General features: G+C 38.8%; 1 protein-coding gene across 1 annotated transcript in view; it reads right to left on the bottom strand.

The window, feature by feature from the left end:
* TENM1 (teneurin transmembrane protein 1) overlaps positions 1-15,480 on the bottom strand; it is a 1,699,828-nt gene that overhangs the window by 1,664,459 nt on the left and 19,889 nt on the right. Inside the window, exon 2 of the mRNA XM_075940969.1 lies at positions 12,350-12,434. The gene's annotated coding sequence lies outside the window, so the exon portion shown is untranslated. The remainder of the gene's footprint in view (positions 1-12,349; positions 12,435-15,480) is intronic.

Genomic DNA, 15,480 nt, shown 5'->3' with positions numbered 1-15,480 from the left:
GGGTGGAAGCTCTCCTGCAGCCCCCCAATTGCCCCCTCTCCCCAGATGGCAGCCTGCGGCAAGTGCAGCCGGGCTGATGGCCGAGTGGTGTGATGTGCCCAGTGTGGGCACTCAGGGCACTCCAAGCCAGAACTTCTTTGCAAGCGGGGCACCCCTTAGAACTGTGTGTCCGGGGTGGGGGTCGGGACCCTTTAAGCGCAGCCCTCGGCTAGCCTGAGACAGCATCTCCATGCTCTAAGTCCTCCTTTTATGCCCTGCCGGCACTGCTTCCGGCCATCCTTAAGCCCTGTTCAGAGTCCACTCAATGTGGACTTACTAGTTCGAACTAGCCAAACGCTAGTTCGAACTAGTTTTTAGTTCTAGATGCGTTAGTTCGAACTAGCTTAGTTCGAATTAACTAATTCGAACTAAGTTAGTTCGAACTAGCGCTGTAGTGTAGACGTACCCTTACTTACTTTTGTCTCTCTCTTCAACACTTGTCATAGTTGGCTATTCAGACACAGCACTGCCTCCCCAACCATGCCCACTGATTTCACACCCTAGCAAAGCATTATTGCTTTCCGAAATACCAGTTGAGTCTAACAAGAGAGAAGCAGCTTGAAAGCAACAATGACAAGAAATGAGAATGAGTGAATGGAAATAAAAAATATGCTGAATAAACACCAACTGGGGAGCACAAGAAGGAAGGAATTTTTGTTAGTTTCAATTACTTTCCTGTCCAACAGGTCAAGGTGATCACCCCTGCCCCTCTTCTCAAACATTTAGAATGGCCTTAGACTCAGAATGGCTAATGTAGCAAGGCGTGCACATGAAATCAGAACAGGCAAACCGAGTACAAAATAAGCAAAGCTGTTGGGTTTCAGCTCAGTATTTTAAATACACTTAGGCTATGTCTACACTGCAGGCTTTTGCCGGCAGAGAGTATGCTAGTGAAGTGCTCATTAGCAATTATCTTGCTGTCATTTGCATCTCTCTGCCAATGATTTTTGTACAAGAGGTTTTTGTGCAAAAACCAGCAGTGTAGACGGTTCCATTTTGCGCAAAAAACCCCCAAACTCTTTGTGCAAGATCTTGTATACCACCTTTTTTGAGGCATTAGGGATCTTGCACAAAAACCTCTTTTTGCACAAAACGGACCCGTCTACACTGCTTGTTTTTGTGCAAATGACAGTGTGACAAATGCTAATGAGCACTTCATCAGCATACTCTCTGCCAGCAAAAGCCTGCAGTGTAGACATAGCCTGCGGATAGTTCTAATTGTCATACGACAACACCCATGTGGTGCATTACAACACGCAGAATCCTTAAAGGAAATTTGGAAACTAGAAAAATAAAACTGTGGGTGGATTAGTGTCAGTATCTGACAGTCACAGTCTTTCCTTACAGATAAATAAAGAGCTCTGTTATATTACTTCAATGACAAAAAACTAGGTATGTTGAAAGGCCATCCCACACGCAAACCCAAGTCTATCGCTTAAGGTTTGCTTCCTACAGAGGTTATCACAATGGAGCAGCATTGCTATGGGTTTCCTTGAAAAGGTTTTTCTTCCTGAAAATACCTATTGTCTCACTGAAACTAGAAGATGTAATTGGCAGATACAGCTGTAACTCCTAATGGGAAAACCACTTGAATTATCACAAGCTACCTCTCACCCTTATTGGTTCCAGCCTGGCAGTCTATGGAGACTTGGTTAATGGAGCATTTAGACTGAGAACAATTTTAAAAGTTTCTACTCTTGAACTGCAGGTAGGTACCTGATTTTGGCATCTTCATCCCCTGTGCTTACTCTATCCACAAGTTCTAAAAATGTACTCACTCAGAAGCTCCCAGCAATCTTTCATTATTTCCCTTGCTTTAAAAAACAAAAAACCTGTCTCTGCTGGTCTTACACTGCACCCCTTTAATCAGCACAAAGGAACAAAACTGTTACAGTCAGTGGCTGATTGTAAACCCTATTTAATCTCGTTCAGTGATAACAAAAATGAACTAACTGCAGCCTTGCCTCATCTTGTTGGAAGAGCCTCGGCACACTTAATCTTTGCATTCTGATAAGTTGGCACTGAAGGTTTCCTAAGATGACTTTGAAATGAGTTTTTACAGCCAGGTTCAAGAGCATTTGTACACTCCAAAAAGCTGCTGAAAAGTCAACAGGCATGTGTGTCATTTACAGACCACAGCCATTATACAATCTGCGGTGATCCATCTCAATGTTGAATGTATTACCTCAACAGGGAAGCTTAAAAACCCTGTTAACAATGTAGTTACAAGTTAACGTGCACAGAGTACCCCAACCTCACTATCACAACCATCATTAGAGTCTTGGACTGATCTGAGTTTTAATTGGACTGTGGAGACACTTTACACACAAATTTGAATAAAGATGCTAATTATCTTACCCATTACAAAGATAGCTTCCCCAATTATCACTTCTAATATCATTAGCTCACAGACATTTACCTCTCCCTCTTCCCCCCCAACCCAATCTCCCTTCTGTTCTGAAATTTGATTTGTCCTTTTCATGCGTGTTCATTTTTTAAAATTGTATCCTTTGGTATATATGGTTGTGACAATTTTCTTCCACTATTCAATCTGAGGAAGTGAGTCTGGCCCACGAAAGCTCATCACCTATTAAACCATCTTGTTAGTCTTTAAAGTGCTACGCAGTCCTGTTTTTTGTACCATTTACATGTAATTGTTTTGCAGTCCAGATCGCTGACTCCTTTTCAGTGGTAGTATAAATGCAGACTCTGTTTAATGTTTGGCACCTGAAAAGACAAAATGTATCCTTTTTGTCATTCTGGTGCAAAGGAAATACCTCTCATTCTTATTCCACCAGTGAACTGTGAAAAACACCATTTGGACATTTTACCTTCCTGTGGCCACTGGAAAACCAAAGGGTATATTTGAGGGATGAGCAAGACAGAGGACAACAGGGAAACTGATAGAAGCCTTTGTCCATCCCTTAAAATAAATATTTTTTGTGCCTCTGAAACATGTTTTCTCCCTATTGCTTTTCTTGAAGTTGCACTTTCTAGTTCTGGTTGAAATTGGAAGCATAAATGACTAAACCTGAGTGCAGCCAGTCTCATGCAGTTCTATTGGAAATATTTCAAGAATGCCTACCCTGGTGTGATTGCCAGGTATCAGGATGACTGATCTGTTGAGTAATCACTGAAACTGTGGGTGCTTATCCACGGACAGCTTCTAAGGTTGGAGATTCACCCACCGCAAGTCAATCCTGTTCTACATTTTTGCTGTCTGCTGAATAGTGACTTATCCTGGGCAAATCAGCAAATAGGTAACTCCATCATCGAAAAATTCTATGTGTGAGGGGTATAACTCTTTTGTTCATCATTAATTCATGATGAAATTTCATCTCAGCAAGGGGAAAGAAATTCTTCACTTCAACCTACAGGAAAAATCATGTTCCCTGCTCTTATACTTCTTGATCGGGGGGGGGGGGGGGGGGGGGGAATTACTTTCTGACGAAGAAGGCAATTACCCTTTTCAATTCCCTATACTAACACTTTTGCTCACACATTTTTCTACTTTGTGGGATACGGGTTCTTGGTGCCTTCTTCCCTGAAAAGGCAAGGAGCATCCCACGGTCTCACTCTTGATTGTCACAGAAACTTTTGGAGTATATTTGTACATATTTTTCCACCCCAAACAAGTGTGACTTTATAGAAATTTAAATATTAAGCAAGCTTTCTGAAGTGCCAATACATATGATATTAACCGGTTGCATACTAGAGAAACTGGCAGATTTCACTGAGTAACTCTGAGGATTTACTTGAATTTATTAGTAAATCTCTTCCAGTGTCAATGAAATACCTAAGATACCAGTTTTACAGACTGTATTAACATTTAATTGAAAGAACCTAATACTCTATCCGACTAATACAGCCTTCTTATCGTTTTAAATTTTCCTCTTTAGTTTCATTGAGTTGTTTCAAAAGGGTGATAGTAAAAAGGTGCAATACCAAATAGATTAAAACAATTTAATGAGTCCAAAAATCTTATAATTACTGTTAAATTTCCTTGCAGAATAAATATTTAATTTTCAAAAATAATTTATGACTACTCCATGCCAGAGTCCAACTTTCCAAACAGGTCTACACATGAGGAAAGAATATTTATAATTTTCCAATAAAAAATATTTCACCAGGCTTTAACTATCTGTACCACTGCAGATGAATAGTACAACAAAAGAAATTCCTATTTTTAACATTGGGATGATCAGCCATAAAAGCATTTCAAACTTCTATTTTGAGACAGCTCTGGTAAAGCTAAGTGAACATTTCACATCTGTCAGCATGTAGACTGGGGTGGAATTATACATTTTTGTAGATAGTAGCTTATTACATCAATCTGGCAAAGTAAAAATCAGTACAAAAAGTGTAGGATCATGCAGATGTTGGACCCTTTTGAACCAAACCTCCCCATTCAGTTGGCACCTGTATATAATAGGCTGCACCCAACACTCCACCCATCTTCTCTGGACAATGGGGGGAGGAGGGGAGTGAGACGGAACTTTCACACTAACTTGCAGGACTTGGAAATCTGGGTCCAGATGCAAAAGTGATATTTTAGGACCATATCTGGGAAAAGTGTCAGATTTCTACATTTACTCTCATTGGCTAGAACTCATTTGAGGTGAGAAAAGGCAATGCAGGGGATACACGTAAAACAGAAGTGCAGAGGATATTGTGCACCTGCTAATCAGCATGGAAAGTGCTTTTATATTGGCTTTACCACTGTGGATACATGGGATCCACACCAACAGATCCAATAGCTTCAATACCCTGAAAACAGGAGTGCTGCAGAGGAGGCCGCTATTCCAGTCAATAGGCTAAGGAAGGAGGGGGATGCATAGGTTGGAGTGTGTGCGCTAATTTTTTCCTCCTTCTCCTCCTCTGCCTCCACCTGCATAGAGCTCAAGGACTCATGTTTTATGCAGGCAGAATGTATTCCTATAACATGTGCTTGTTTCATAAGTCAAAAGATTACTTCCTGAGCTGCCACTACTACAAACACAGCTGGATTCTGAGAAATCACACTCTGCTCTCCCTGCCTCACCAGTACATCAACCCCAGGAACAAACTGCAATCTAGCTGACAGTTTCGTTATTAATACGATTTCTGCTATTTCTTATATAGCACATACAGGCGTGCTAGGCATTTTGTTGATGATGCATGAGGCAGAAGAGATTCAATCTCGCACTGCCATAGCTGTGTTTGGTTTACATTGCTCAGAGCACCAAACATGTTTGTGTTAGTCAAGTAAGCAGATGTGACTCAAGGACACCCAAGGAGCACCTGGTAAGAAGATGTAATTCTTACATTGTTATTTATTATTTACCTCCCACTACCACGGAGGTACAATACACAAAAAGTAAAAGCTGTCCCTTCCTGACAATCCACGCTTATTACAGAGCATGCTGCAAGGCCTATCTTCATGGAGACAGGAATATATTTTTAATACTATGCCAGAGGCACCTAGAATTCAAGGCAAACAATTCTTCATCCTGTTGTTGTTATAAATCTAAATAAATACAGCAGACGACAGAATGCACTAGGAAATGCCAAGGCAGTGACATTGACAGCATACTGTAGGATGGGCAAAGGGAGTGTAACATTTAAATTAAGTTATCAATCTCAGTTATTGAGAGTATCACAGAAGTAGTTGGGGGGAGTTAAATGGACTTCTTCGACTACAATTGCACTGAATAGATTCTTCTGATTAACAGGCAGAAAGTACCACATCCAGCTGTGTTTTTGTGGAGTTGCAGAGACACCCAATGGCAACACTTTAATATAGGTGGTAATTCAACTTTTAGTAACTGAACTTTGGTATCCAGAGCAATAAAAAAATTACACCAAATTCCTTACGTATTAGTGTGAATGAAACATGTAATTCCCTTGTCATTCTGAAAGAATTACATTCACTTATCTAAAATGTTAATTCTAGGTGATTATTTTCTATCAATACACCCATGACCATATTAAATGACAAGTATACTAGGCCAGATCCTGCTATTCTCGCTTATGTTGCATAGTGTCTTATTCTGTGTGCAGTCTCAGTTTCACCAGGACTGCTTACAAATAATACATTAGTCAATCCAGCAAAGACTTCAGACCTCTGGCCTATTGCAAGCTATTCTTTGGCTGCTCTATACTAGCATTTTTTTCCTGGCAATGGAAAACAGCAGCTTGTCATTTCTGCAGTTTCAAAGACCAGATTCTGCTACGTGTTAGGCTATTGAATCCACTTTGACTATAAATCTGACAGATGTTTTCTATGCAAGCCTAGGTTACGTTTACCACCTATTCTAGACTATTATGATTAGCCTTATCCTTGTATTGTCCAATGGCAATTTTTCAGTTTGTGTAATTTATGTAAGAACAATTTATCCATTAAATACTAGTAACTTTTAGATTAAAAACAGAGAAATAAAGGTATTTACCATGAAGTATTCTGCTTCAGCTTTACTGCTTTTCTCATTCTCCTCTTCATGTGTGCACGTAACTCCAATTAACACTGAAGTGAGCAACAAGCACACAAAAAGAGCATATACCCAGTAGTTTGGGGACTTCAGAAGGACAATTTTCTTTCCTGAATTTCTATTGCATGCATTTGCTTCTTTACTTGTGACTTCAGACATTTGATGTACATTTTATGCATTATATTGAGCAGAATGATTCTGCAGGTTGTTCTCTGATGAATGACTTAACAGATGAAGCCATCTGAAGAAATACTTCAAAATAAAATATAAATATTCAGCATGACAACCATGGTCCGTTTTACCAAATTAATGCAAAGTTTTTAAAGACCCTACTAGTCACCCATTCCCCTCATTTTCTATATGCAAAAAAACAGGTTCTTTTTCAAAAAAAGTATGAAAAAAGGGACCCAATGTGCTCCAGTCCGCCTTAGGGTACTAGATCACAATGTCTTCAAAAATGCATGCCAAATTATATTGACAAGCCTTTCTGCTTGTTCATCTACAATACTTATCTGATCATTCTATTGGGTATTTTTTTTTTTGGTTGGTATTCTTACATTTCTGTACCAGGGAAAAGGTCAAACTAAAGACTAATGGAAATGACAGGCCAATTTTAATTGAGTTTTCCAGATTGCATTTTTCACTTTTTGTTTTTCCTGCATAGGATGTATGTGCAGTGTATCTAGTGCTCATTAGATACTGACCTAAATCCATCTTCCTTCATTTCATTGCAACATGGCATATTTTCTGATGGTTCTAATCAGCTGACTGGAGCTGCCCACCTCAATTCTGTTAGCTAAAAAGTTAGCATGCCCACACCTATTAAAAAAAGGGAGGAGGGGCAATTACTCAAGAAGTGTCTTTTTGCCATCATAAGCCAGGAAGAAAAAAAACAAACCGGTTGTGTTAATAAGAAAAACGTATTAGTTATCCAATTCTCCCTCTTGTGATCCTTGAAAAATGATACTGAATGAAATACAGTATTAAAACTATATTCAACTAAGAGCCCACTTAGCCTCCAATTTATTTTCTGGATCTCACCATTATACTATAACTGCAGGTTTCCAGTGTTGTTTTGGTTCAGAACATGCTCAGAAATGATGGGAAGTCCAAAATGTCGGGGGATTTTATTTTATTTTTAATTCCATCCATCCAGAGGACAGCCTCCATCAGAGAAACTGCTGTAAAGTTAACATTTGGGATTGTTTGGCTGAATACTTTTTTACTTTGTTTGAATTCTGTATTTCATTTTCAATTAAGCAATAAAATGATAATAACTAATCTCTGATTAATTGCATCATGTATCAAATGTTATTAGAAGATACAGTGATATAGGACCAGAATAAGACACTGCATGCTACTGTTTATTATTTTCAAATATATGTATTACAAATCCAGCCTGGATATCAGTGCTTCCCCCCCCCCCACTAAAGAAGCATTAATTGGGAAAAGCCAACTGTTAACTACACTTTAGCAGCTAAACAAAGTGGATGAGGGGGGGAAGGGAGGACAGATAAAAGAGCACATATACCACACAGAAGACAGAGTAAGAGCAATAGCCACCTAAAATTGGCTGCTGCTGCTTTAGTTAATAGTCACTTTGTTAGAGCATTAATGGTCCTTAGTGAACTAACAAACCAACAGTTAATTGCTAGTAATGACTGGTTTCTTGGGGATTATTGCCTAAATAAATCTCAAAATCTGTGCTGGTAAGTAACTTGCTCTTTCTTTAAAGCTGGCAACAGAGCCCAGATTAGTTAGCTGCAATTTTAACTCAGAAATTAACTCCATAAAAAGCAAAATATGAGTCTCATTGGTCACCAAGTTTCCATCTTAAGAAAAAGTTGTATTCTAGACACCTTATAAGGAACAAACCTCTGAACATGGATATATCTGTTTTTTTTTTCTTTTTCAAACAAACAAAGGGAGGGGGAATCTTTTCCTCCAAACACAAAATGATGGATTGTTATGGAATCATCATTCCTCAATTTGCCATTTAGTGCATTAGCAGAGTTATGCATTTAGTCTTTTGATTTCAGAAACAAAGATCTTATGAAAATACATAAAGCGATATCAAGAGATAATGGCCACTTGGGGGACCCATAAGAATTCCTATTTATCCTGAAGCTTTGAATCCCAGCCTGTGTGCTATTATAACCTTTATGTTATGGTTAAACATATAGGCCAGGTCTACGCAACATCAGAATGTCAAAGTAATATAAGCAACTCGTGCTACATAAATTACGCAACTGGAGTCTATGCATCCTATATCGCATTTCTACGCTGTCCACATAGACGGAGGCTGATGGGAGCAAATGCTCCTGTTGGCTTCTCTTACTCCTCATGAGAAGCAGGAGTACCAGCACTGATGGGAAACCCTTAGGCTACGTCTACACTGGCATGATTTTCTGGAAATGCTTTTTCGGAAAAGCACATCTAGATTGGCAGGACGCTTTTCCGCAAAAGCACTTTTTGCGGAAAAGCGTCCATGGCCAATCTAGATGTGCTATTCTGCAAAAAAAGCCCCGATCGCCATTTTCGCAATCGGGGCTTTTTTGTGGAAAACAGTACTGTGCTGTCTACACTGGCCCTTTTGCGCAAAAGTCTTTCGGAAAAAGACTTTTGCCCGAACGGGAGCAGCATAATATTTCCGGAAAATCACTGACGATCTTACATGAGATCGTCAGTGCTTTTCCGGAAATTCAAGCGGCCAGTGTAGACAGCTGACAAGTTTTTCCGGAAAAGCGGCTGATTTTCCGGAAAAACTTGCCAGTCTAGACACAGCCTTAGAGTTTGATCTAGCGGGTCTATACTAGTCCCACGAAATCGAACCCTGGAAGATCAACCATAGCAATGTAGTGGAGACGTGCCCATACTGTATCTTCTAGTCAATTTTATCTCAATAGAGAGTCCGAGGGGAGGGGGGGGGAGCAATACTATTTGCTTCTACATGTATAGTTGAACCTCACATTTGCATATTGCAGCAAAAGTATCTTCAAAATGGCTTGGACTTTTACTCACCTGATCAGCAGCTAAGCTCTATGCCACACTCCCAAAACACAGGTGTGGCTAGCTCAGAATTCTGGAACAGAGCTCAGAGCTCTGGTACAAAGCTCTGTGAGGTAGTGGCCAACATTGGTAACTAGCTGTGTGGTGGATTAGGAGACATGAATAGTGATTTCAGTTGTAATCAGAGTAGACTGTTGCCCCATATAACAAACCCCACTAGCAAAACAGGCTGATGACAGTGGCAATCTAAGATGAAAATTCAGAGGTTGAACTGGTCAAAGACTGAACTACTTTTAAAGGCCTTTTGCCAATATTGAGATCTATGACCATATACCCCTGTACTCATTAAAGGCAATGGGATTCACAAAGGACATGCATCAGCACACCCTAATAGAGAGGTAGCCATGTTAGTCTGATCTAGCTAAAACAAAAGGAAAAACTACGTAGCACTTTAAAGACTAACAAGTTGGTTTAATAGGTGATGTGCTTTCGTGGGCCAGACTAGCCCACGAAAGTGCATCACAGCCTAATGTGCATTCAAACCTTACTCTCTAAAGATGGTTTCTTACAACTCAGGGTTGAAAACTGGGGGAGGACAATATTAGGAGGCTTGCATGTCTGCAACCTGTTGCATAATTAAATAAAGAATGTGAGTCCTCAAGGATAACATTCACCCTGCACCTTTCCATAGCACACACTACAATCAATGTAAAAACCACCACACACATTGGTTTTAAAGTCACATTCTGAAGTTACAAACAGGAAAAAAAAGTTGCACAGATTTAATTCTACAAGGAATATGGAAAAGTTTACAATCATTAGAAGATTTCATTCATAAAATAAAAATAGGTAATATTTCTATAAGTTGTTATTCTGTAAATGAATATTTACTGCTAGAAAAACAGAAGGCATGTTTTCACTTTCTTTATTGTGTTCTTCTTACAGCAAGATGCACCAAAGGAGCTAGAAGTTCAGTGGTCAATTTTCTGTCTCAGGTTTTCTTCCACCTTTGTGCTGCAAATGCTGGTTGAAACCTTGGTACTTATAAATAATAGAGAAATCTCCAAGAAGCTGGACTTCTGTGTCCCAAATGTCAGTTCAATAAAAAAAAATAAGGCATAGAGGATAAAACTCCTCTGAAGGGCATCAGGGCACTTAAACCGAGATTGTTCCTTGGACCTGACTGACTTAATCTAGGCTAAATAATATGCAAATATTTGTAAATTACATAGTATTGATTTACTATAATGCATAATTAAAAATGCTAAATATCATGTGTGCTCCTGGGGCATTTAATATTCCAAAGACTTTTAAAAAAAAACCCACACATACAGATAATCATACAAAGTACACTCAATAGAAGTTTTCCCCACCACGTTTAAGCCGCATCTTTATGAAAATATTTTTGCAGATGCTATTTGTCTCAGTATTAAATAAAGCAGTAGGAAGAAGCAAAAATTAGAGTGAATGCAATCAGAAGCCTAGGCACAGAATTATGTTTACTATTAACTGGTGCTGAACACCTGTGAAATTAGTGGGCCTAAGAACTGAATGTTACGAACACATGTTTTCTAGTTCTGTTATGTGAAAGTAAAGCAGAGACCTGGTATTCTTGCTCACATTTTGTGCCTTTAAAAAAATTTTTTTTTTAACCAAACAGAATTCACCAGTCACAGAGTCTGGTATTACAAATAAAACCATGATGCGTTTTGTAAAAGTTTGCCTAAGACTCAACCACTACTTAAAAAAAAAAAAGTCAATAATTTACATTTAGCGTTAAACAACAAAACTTTAACAGAATCCACTGTTTTAGAAAACATTGATAGCTGTTGTAGACTAATTTAGACTCAGAAAATGTAATAGCCATGAATTTAAAAAAAAAAAAAAACCCACACACATACCTAACTGTCAAATGATTTTAACAAGAAACTTAAATCACATGACCATTGCAACAGGAAAAGGTTATGTGAATGTCAAGTAAAGGTTAATTTATTTGTTTCAACAAAATCATAAAATGTCAGGTAGAAAGTTGTGAACAGAAGGATCTCAAAACAGGTTAGTAGGGCTTTGGGTTTTTTTTCCACATAATCTAGAGTAAAGGCAGTAAAAAAGAGCAAAGCAAAAGCTCAGTTATCCATCCCATTCCACACCCACCTCCCAAACCATGTAGAGGGCTTCCGGTATTCTAACAGCCTTTCAGTAAGTAATGCTGGAAAGTATGTACTGCCAGTAGTTCAGTTTAAGGCTCCTGGTTATTTGTATTGCTTATTATTTAGTGGCAAAGTATCAATCTGCAACAGAAGACATGGCTGCAACAGAAAAGTTTATAAAAAGTCTTGATGAAATATGCATGAGTGACTATGAAAAATGTAATAGTCGGAATAGCTCTGAATATGCTCAAGCCTATTTGCTTTACTTTAGAGCACACAATGAATATATGGAAATAAGTTTGGGAAAGTAGTGCATCAATGTTGCTAAATATGCAGAGCAGCTGTTTCTGTTATTATAAAATGGCTAATTTTTACTCATTTGTGATGTGGGTTCATAGATGGGTAACAGCTGCAGTTTCGACCAGCTGCATCCTGATACGAAAGGCATACATCTAAGCAGTTAGATGGAAGTCTAGATTGTCTTACTTTCCAGCTCTAAGTATTAGTGCCTTTCCAAGAAATACCCTGAAGGTCACTGACAATTAAAGGCTCCCCAAGGTCTCTCTCACTCAGGGAATGGTGGCTGACAGACACAAGGTCTCCAGAAGTCAGCCACAGTATAGTAACATAGCAAGTAGTAACTGAGCTGCATGAATTAAAGAGGATGCTGAAAGGGCTTCCTACCTGGTACAAGTTGCTACTTCCCCTCACAGCCTGGAACCCTAGATGCTGGCTCTTCTCCTTAATTGCTGAGATAACACGTATTTCTCTAGTAAGAAGTGGAAAAAAAATAAGAAAAGGTTCTATTGGCTGCTGCCTTCTCCTTAAAAAGGTTACTTCAAATGCCTCTCTCTCTCTCGCTCTCTCTCTCTATTTATTTTCTCTCCCTCCCAGAAGAGCAGTTTAGAGGGAGAGTAACGGAGTGTTTATCCTGGCTCTGAGGATGCACGCTTGTGCGATAACTGCTTGCTCCCTGCAGTATAGCTGGCACGATGTGATGTGCATACTAAAGCAGTTTGCATTAGGCAAGGCTTAGCAGAGCCAGCTTCCCAGTCTCCACCTTCCGTATCGGAGCACGCTTGCTTTTTAGAAAACAGTGGAGCTGGAATGGCACAAGAAAATAGAGCCATGCCTTTAATACAGCTACATTTTCTTTGAGGATAGTGTTTCAGCACAAGGCTATAGTTAATCTCACCTGCCCTGTGCAAACATAAAAGGCACTGCTTTATAATTATAGATAAAAACACAATACAGTCACAAGAATGTGTGAAGACTCCACAGTATCTGCTATTATGACAATAAAAGGAAAAAACACTAATGAGACATCCCTAGTTAAGAAAACATTTTATGTGCTGCCATTTATCAAGCATGCAAAGTAGTAAATAAATAAAATCCCAAGAATACAGAGACTTAAGTGTCCATAGTCTAAAAAGATAAATGCCTATTTTATATAATTTAATGATGACTGAACAATAGCTAAACTATTAGCAAGAGTTAGTGCCAAACTACTTAATTGGTCTTAAATCTGACTATATATTAGAAATGGGCTCAAGATGTAAAAATAACAATTGGATTTTGAACACAGAAAATCTCTGGGAATTTGGCTCCAGGCCTATCAGTTAAACCCATCCACCTATACCATCTCTCACACATACAAGCAAAGCTCTAAGATCATACACGAGTTTGAGAAAAGTTCCATTGCTTATAGGTGATGTAGAGTATATCTAAAGCTGCAAGCATCTTGTGGTTTTTTTAATCAGAGATAAATTTCTTAGCTAGCCAAATTATACCAGCATTCACTCAATTCTTGGCCCCATTACCTTTCTTCATATGGACCATAAGTTTCTGACTATTATTGCTCTCATTAATGGAGTATTCAATAGCCCACTGACTGGTCATTTGGGTATGTGATGATTACTATCTAGCAAACAATTAGCTTGATTTTTCAGTGTCCACAAAATACAAAAACCACACACAGTACTTCCTTCTAGGGTTGCAAACTTTCCTGACCAGACAGACATGATGGCATTGATACAAATGGCATCCAGTCAGGAAAGCTGGTCACCTTTCTTCCTTCTGGTGTTTTTTAGCTTGGTTTTACTCCCCTCCCCTACAAGCATTTTATCTGTCTTCCTGAGAACTGGAATTTATGGCATACTCACTTTGATAGTAATGCTAGCAGATGCATAAGCTTGGAATGAATAAGTTCAGTCATATACTGTACCCTAACAACTCAATTTCTCCTTTCATGTTTTAAGTAATCAGTAATATTCAGAGAGGCACCTCATTCCTTGAGCTGATATGGACAATATAGCTTACACCAAATATTGCCCATTTTATTCTGGCAGATGTGTGAAGTTGTGGGCAGGGTTTCTGTATCCACTCTATGGGTGAATACGTTTAATATTTAATTCATATCTAACTACACATATTGACATTTAATTTTCTCCCAGTAGAGTAAATGCTGGTGCCTTTTTAAGAAAGAAAGGACAAAGGATCTAATAGATTAGGCACATGTCTTTGACTCTGAAAACCTGAGTTAAATTCCTGGCTCAGCAACGGACCTCTTTAACTTTCTTTAAATTTCTCAGGGATGATGTTTCCTCAGATGCAAAATGGTATAAGCACATAACTTCTTCATTTCTACAGCTGTTGTGAGTAATTACCAACTGTGAGGTGCTCAGATGAAGGCCGTATGAGAACCTTCATAAATATAAAGGATTCCTAATATACCAGAGAGAGCAAAAATAATTACGATTCATTATGAGAAGAATAAAAGCTTCAGAGGAGTAACAGAGTTAGTCTGTAACTGAAATTTTTTTAAAAAAAACAACAAAAGAAGTGGGTTGTGCCCATGAAAGCTCATACTACCATGTACATATTTCCTAGTCTCTAAGGGCTCATCTAGACTGCACTAGTGTCGAAAGAGGATATGCAAATTATGCAGGAATTTGCCTATCTTTCTTGGATCTTTCTTTTGAAAGCAGAGCCTTTGAAAATGAAAATAGACGTAGGTTTTTCAGCATTCCCCCCCTTGTCGAAAATCCGTGTAAGCCTCATTTTTTGGGAAAAGCGACTTTTTGACGGGGGGGGGGGAGGTTCGCTGAAAAAGCAGCGTCTAAACTACTTTAACTTTCAAAAGCTCTGCTTTCGAAAGTGAGATCGGAAGAAGATATGCAATTTCCCACTAAATTTGCATATCCTCTTTTGACACTCTAGTGTAATCTAGACGAGCCTTAAAGGTGCTGCTAGACTATTTGCTGTTTCTTTATGAGAAGGATAAGCATTCTTTGAAATGTCAGGATTCAAACAAATTAATCAAGAAACACAACTTTTATTACCCCACTTCTTAACTGAATGTTTCTTACAAATGCCCGTACTATCTACCTCTACACCCACATGATTTCATCATGCTTAGGAACTTTAGATTTCTTAAAAGAATGTGCCAAAACAAAATCTGAAAATCACCATTTTTTTGAAGTTTCACAATCCAAAACTGGATCTGGTCCAATCATAGTGGTCTGAGCCAAATGCCAGATCTGAACACCTCTAAACTTTCAGAGCTTCAACACCTGGACCTGAATGAGAATTGTGTACCTCAAGTCTATTTCTAACTTCTTGATTTCAGTTTCTGTTACCCATGTGGCGTAGCACCCTACTCCGTGAGCAGTCCCACTGAGTACTGTTGTGAATTACGGTATTAGTCAACATGAATAAAGGTTTTGGCATCTCTGATGATTCTCACACAGGGATGGGTGATAAGGAAGATAAACAGATTTTCATATGCAGTCTGATCAAAAACCTACTGAAATCAA

Source organism: Pelodiscus sinensis, chromosome 13, assembly GCF_049634645.1.
Source record: "Pelodiscus sinensis isolate JC-2024 chromosome 13, ASM4963464v1, whole genome shotgun sequence".
NCBI classification, from domain to species: domain Eukaryota; kingdom Metazoa; phylum Chordata; order Testudines; family Trionychidae; genus Pelodiscus; species Pelodiscus sinensis.
Note: the sequence above shows the minus strand (reverse complement) of the source record. Positions and strands in the feature narration are given on the sequence as shown.